This window comes from Rhinopithecus bieti, unplaced genomic scaffold, assembly GCF_001698545.2.
Source record: "Rhinopithecus bieti isolate Rb0 unplaced genomic scaffold, ASM169854v2 scaffold_15296, whole genome shotgun sequence".
In the NCBI taxonomy this organism is placed as follows: Eukaryota; Metazoa; Chordata; class Mammalia; order Primates; family Cercopithecidae; genus Rhinopithecus; species Rhinopithecus bieti.
Genome location: NW_016809075.1, coordinates 277989 through 284072, shown reverse-complemented (window position 1 = coordinate 284072; position 6084 = coordinate 277989). Strand labels below are relative to the sequence as shown.

At 40.9% G+C, this 6084-nt stretch overlaps 1 long non-coding RNA gene across 1 annotated transcript in view; it reads right to left on the bottom strand.

Moving 5' to 3' along the window:
- The window catches only part of LOC108539597 (uncharacterized), a 28865-nt gene extending 23133 nt beyond the window's left edge, over positions 1-5732 (bottom strand). The window contains exons 1-2 of the long non-coding RNA XR_001888438.1: positions 5288-5732; positions 1643-1748 (exon numbers count right to left, since the gene is read on the bottom strand). This is a non-coding gene — a long non-coding RNA (uncharacterized LOC108539597). The remainder of the gene's footprint in view (positions 1-1642; positions 1749-5287) is intronic.
- Between the last annotated feature and the right edge of the window lie 352 nt (positions 5733-6084).

Genomic DNA, 6084 nt, shown 5'->3' with positions numbered 1-6084 from the left:
CTCTGGCTGCCCTTAACATTTTTTCCTTCATTTCAACTTTGGTGAATCTGACAATTATGTGTCTTGGAGTTGCTCTTCTCAAGGAGTATCTTTATGGCATTCTCTGTATTTCCTGAATTTGAATGTTGGTCTGCCTTGCTAGGTTGGGGAAGTTCTCCCGGATAATATCCTGCAGAGTGTTTTCCAACTTCATTCCATTCTCCCCATCATTTTCAGGCACACCAATCAGACGTAGATTTTATCTTTTCACCTAGTCCCATATTCCTTGGAGGCTTTGTTCATTTCTTTTTACTCTTTTTTCTCTAAACTTCTCTTCTTGCTTCATTTCATTCATTTGATCTTCAATCACTGATACCCTTTCTTCCAGTTGATCAAGTCAATTACTGAAGCTTGTGCATTTGTCACGTAGTTCTCATGTCATGGGTCTCATCTCTATCAGTTCATTTATGGACTTCTCTGCATTGGTTATTCTAGTTAGCCATTCATCAAACCTTTTTTCAAGGTTTTTAGTTTTCTTGTGCTGGGTTTGTAATTCCTCCTTTAGCTTGGAGAAGTTTGATTGTCTGAAGTCTTCTTCTCTCAGCTCGTCAAAGTCAGTCTCCATCCAGCTTTGTTCCGTTGCTGACGAGGAGCTGCATTCCTTTGGAGGGGGAGAGGTACTCTGAGTTTTAGAATTTCCAGCTTTTCTGTACTGCTTTTTCCCCATCTTTGTGGTTTTATCTACTTTTGGTCTTTGATGATGGTGATGTACAGATGGGTTTTGGTGTGGATGTCCTTTCCGTTTGCCGTTTTTCCTTCTAACAGTCAGGACCCTCAGCTGTAGGTCTGTTGGAGTTTGCTCAGGGTCCACTCCAGACCCTGTTTGCCTGGGTATCAGCAGCAGAGGCTGCAGAAGAGTCAATATTGCTGAACAGCAAATGTTGCTGTCTGATTGTTCCTCTGGAAACTTCATCTCAGAGGGGTACCTGGCCATGTGAGGTGTGAGGTGTCAGTCTGCCCCTAGTGGGGGTTGTCTCCCAGTTAGGCTACTAGGGGGTCAGGGACTCACTTGAACAGACAATCTGTCCGTTCTCAGATCTCAACGTCCGTGCTGGGAAAACCACTACTCTCTTCAAAGCTGTCAGACAGGGACATTTACATCTGCAGAGATTTCTGCTGCCTTTTGCTTGGCTATGCCCCCTGTCCCCTCAGGTGGAGTCTACAGAGGCAGGCAGGCCTCCTTGAGCTTCGGTGGGTTCCACCCAGTTCGAGCTTCCTGGCCGCTTTGTTTACCTACTTAAGCCTCAGCAATGGCGGGCACCCCTCCCTCAGCCTCGCTGCCACCTTGCAGTTAGACCTCAGACTGCTGTGCTAGGAATGAGGGAGGGTCCGTGAGCATGGGAACCCTCTGAGCCAGACGAGGGACATAATTTCCTGGTGTGCCATTTGCTAACACCCTTGGTAAAGTGCAGTATTGGAGGGAGTGACCCGATTTTCCAGGTGTTGTGTGTCACGGTTTCCCTTGGTTAGGAAAGGGAATTCCCTTCCCCCTTTTGCTTCCTGGGTGAGGTGATGCCTCACCCTGCTTCATTCTCACTTGTTGGGCTGCACCCACTGTCCTGCCCCCACTGTCCAACATGCCCCAGTGAGATGAACCCAGTACCTTAGTTGGAAATGCAGAAATCACCTGTCCTCTGTGTCGCTCACTCTGGGAGCTAGAGGCTGGAGCTGTTCCTATTCAGCCATCTTGGCGTGGCGATGTTTTCTTCCTTAAAGGAAATGGATAGGGAAATATTATTGGCTGAATAGGTAGTATGGAGAGGCACTATGTTAGACACTGCTTATATTGAATGACTTCTGTCTTTCAGGTAAATAAGTGTAACAAGTGAGTCTACTTCTATATTTCTTTTGGCTCTCCAAGTTTCCCAGCAATGAATATAAGGGAACATAAGTGCTAGATTCTGGGCTCTTGGAGTGTTTAGAGGTGTGCTGGGGTATCAACTTATACTTCTATAGATTATATAATTATAATAATAGATATCATTTACTACCTACATGTATATAGGTTTATTATATTGCATATTATAGTAACATAATTCTACATATATAATATGATTCAGTATAATTATGTTAATAGACTAGTGAGGCAAATTTAAAAAGAATGGAACTGTATACTAAAATACATGAAGAATAACTAAAAATGTCATTAATGTTCACAGAGTAGAACTCTGTTTACTTTAGGGACCAGAGTAAACAGAGAAGACTTTTGGAGTAGGTAAGACTTGAGTTTGACTTTTTGGTGTAGAAATGAGTTGTTTGAGCTCTGCCAGGCTAGCTGGCATCAGAACAACTCTCCCACCAACAATGCTAGAAAAGTGGATTTAAGAACCATTGTTTAAAGGCATTGGAGAGCTCCTAAGCAACAAGGACTTTAGGGTTCTGTATGAAAGGAAAGCTCAGAGATGCAAGCGTAACATTTCACACTGCCTCATCAACCAAGATATTAGCCAATTCTCAATAAATAGCCTACCAATCAACAACAACAACAACAAACCCCAGGCCCAGACTGATTTACAGCTGAATTCTACCAGAGGTGTGAAGAGAAGCTGGTGCCATTTCTTCTGAAACTATTCCAAACAATTGAAAAGGAGTGACTCCTCCCTAACTCATATTATGGAAGCCAGAATCATCCCGATACCAAAACCTGGCAGTGATACAACAAAAAAAGAAAACTTCAGGGCAATATTCCTTATGAACATTGATCCAAAAATCCTCAATAAAATACTGGCAAACTGAATTCAGCAGCACATCAAAAAGTGTATCCATCACAATCAAGTTGGCTTCATCCCTGGGATGTAAGTTTGGTTCAACATATGCAAATCAACTAATGTAATTCATCACATGAACAAAACAAAAGACAAAAACCACGTGATAAACTGATAGATGCAGAAAAGGGCCTTCAATATAATTCAACATCCCTTCATGTTAAAAACTCTTAATAAACTAGGTATTGAAGGAACATACCTCAAAATAATAAGAGCCGTTTATGACAAACCCACAGCAAATATCATACTGAATGGGCAAAAGCTGGAAGCATATCTCTTGAAAACCGGCACAAGACAAGGATGCATTCTCCCATCACTCCTATTCAACATAGTATTAGAAGTTCTGGCCAGGGCAATCAGGCAAGTGAAAGAAATAAAGGGTACTCAAATAAGAAGAGAAGAAGTCAAATCATCTTTATTTGCAGATGACATGATCTTCTTATATCTAGAAAACCCCATCATCTCAGCCCAAAAGCTTCTTAAGCTGATAAGCAACTTATCATCTCAGGATACAAAACCAATGTGCAAAAATCACAAGCATTCCTATACACAACAGACAAGCAGAGAGCCAAATCACAAATGTACTCCTATTTGTAATTGCTACTAAGAGAATAAAATACCTAGAAATACAGCTAACAAGGGAAGTGAAGGACCTACTCAAGGAGAACTATAGACCACTACTCAAGGAACTCAGAGAGAACACAAACAAATGGAAAAATATTCCATGCTCATGGATAGGACGAATGAATATTGTGAAAATGGCCATACTGCCCAAGTAGTTTATAGATTCAATGCTATTCCCATTAAACTACCATTGACATTCCTCACAAAATTAGAAAAAAAAACTTTAAAAAAATTCATATGGAACCAAAAAAGAGCCTGTATAGACAAGACAATACTAAGCAAAAAGAACAAAGCTGTAGGCATCATGCTACACGAATTCAAACTATACTATAAGGCTACAGTAACCAAAACAGCACGAACTGGTACAAAAACAGACACACAGATGAATAGAACAAAATAGAGAACTCAGAAATAAGGCTGCACATCAACAACCATCTGATCTTTGACAAACCTGACAAAAACAAGCAATGGGTAAAGGATTCCCTATGCAATAAATAATGCTGGGAGAACTGCCTGTCCATATGCAGAAAATTGAAATTGGACCCCTTTCTTAAACCTTATACAAAAATTAACTCAAGATGGGTTAAAGACTTACATGTAATACTGAAAACTATAAAAATCCTGTAAGAAAATCTGGGCAATACTATTCAGAACGTAGGCACGGGCAAAGATTTCATGATGAAGATGCCAAAAGCAATTGCAAAAAAAGTAAAAATTGACAAATGGGATCTAATTAAACTAAAGAGCTTCTGCACAGCAAAAGAAACTACTATCAGAGTGAACAGACAACCTACAGGATGGGAGAAAATGTTTGCAATCTATCCATCTGACAAAGGTCTGATATCTAGAGTCTACAAGGAACTTAAACAAATTTACGAGAAAGAAAAAAAAAATCTTATTAAAAAGTGGGTAAAGAGCATGAACAGATACTTCTCTGAAGAAAACATTTATGCAGCCAACAAATGTATGAAAATAAGCTCAACATCACTGATCATTAGAGAAATGCAAATCAAAACCACAATGAGATACCATCCCATAACAATCAGAATGGCGATTATTAAAAAGTCAAGAAACAACAGATGCAGATAAGGTTGCAGAAAAATAGGAATGCTTTTACACTGTTGATGGGAAGGTAAATCAGTTCCACCATTGTGGAAAACAGTGTGGCTACTTGTCAAATGTCTAGAACCAGAAATACTATTTGACCCAGCAATCTCATTACTGGGTATATACACAAAGGAATATAAATCCTTCTCTTATAAAGATACACCCATGTGTATGTTCATTGCAGCACTATTCACAATAGCAAAGACATGGAATCAACTGAAATGCCCATCAATGATAGGCTGGATAAAGAAAATGTGGTAGTGGTACATATACACCATAGAATACTATGCAGCCATTAAAAGGAATGAGATCATGTTCTTTGCAGAGACGTGAATAGAACTAGAATCTGTTATCTTCAGCAAACTAATGCAGGAACAGAAAAACAAACTCCACATGTTCTTACCTAAAAGTGGGAGCTGAACAATGAGAACACATGGACACAGGGAGGGGAACAACACACACTGCAGCCTATTGGGCAGAAAGAGGGACAGCATAAGGAAAAATAGCTAATGCATGCTGGGCTGAATATCTAGGTGATGGGTTGATAGGTGCGACAAACCACCATGACACACATTTACCTCTTTAACAAACCTGCACATCCTGCACATGTACCCTGGTACTTAAAAAAAAAAAAACAAACATTTTTAAATGCAAAATATCTGATGTTTCTCCAATTTCATTCACGAGATAACCAATTTTAGTACCTCTAAGTTTTTTTTTTCTGATAATTCTCACCATAATGGTGTGCTTACCTTAGTTTTAACTCTATAAATGTCATTGAGATAAAATTTTTATACAACAAAATGCATAAATGTTAAGAGTTCAGCTTGATGAGTCTTTGACAGATCTGTATCTCCATGTAGCTGCTATCTTAATCAAGATACATCTCCCAGAGGCAAGACTTAGGACTAGCTTGCAGCTTCTGCTCAGACAGAGCAATGTGTGAAAACCATATCTTGAACTTTTGCTCCAAGAACTACCACAGGAATGTATCAGGAAAGCCGAGAGAACCCGCAGACCCTTTGAAGGAACTGGATCACGACTGTAGGCTTTCTGAGATGCTGAAAAACCATGTCTGCTTACTTTCTCAGTGGGAAGGCTTGTGGTCTGGGGCAAGTTCTCAGCTCTGGTCACCAGCTGCCTGGAAATAGACTTGGTGCTGTTGGAGGGGCACAGTGAGAGTAAGACCAGCCTTTAGGACTGTAGGCTGCATGGGATCAGGGGTGAGGCCTGTGACTGCCAGCTTTCCCCCACTTCCCTGGTGACCTGTATGACTCAACAGAGGCAGCCATAATCCCCCTGGGAATATAACTCCATTGTACTGGGAACCACACCCCCCATTCCCCACAGCAGCCGTAGCAAGCCCAGCCCAAGGAAAGGCTGAGCTCGGACACTCCTATCCCTGCCCCGACCTGGTGGTCTTTCTCTACCCACCCTGGTAGCCAAATACAAAGGTTATAATGTCTTGGGAGCTCTATGGCCCTGCCCACTGAATACTGAATCAGATGTCCCTAGGGCAAGTTTGCATCCTCCCTATAGAATCACAGTT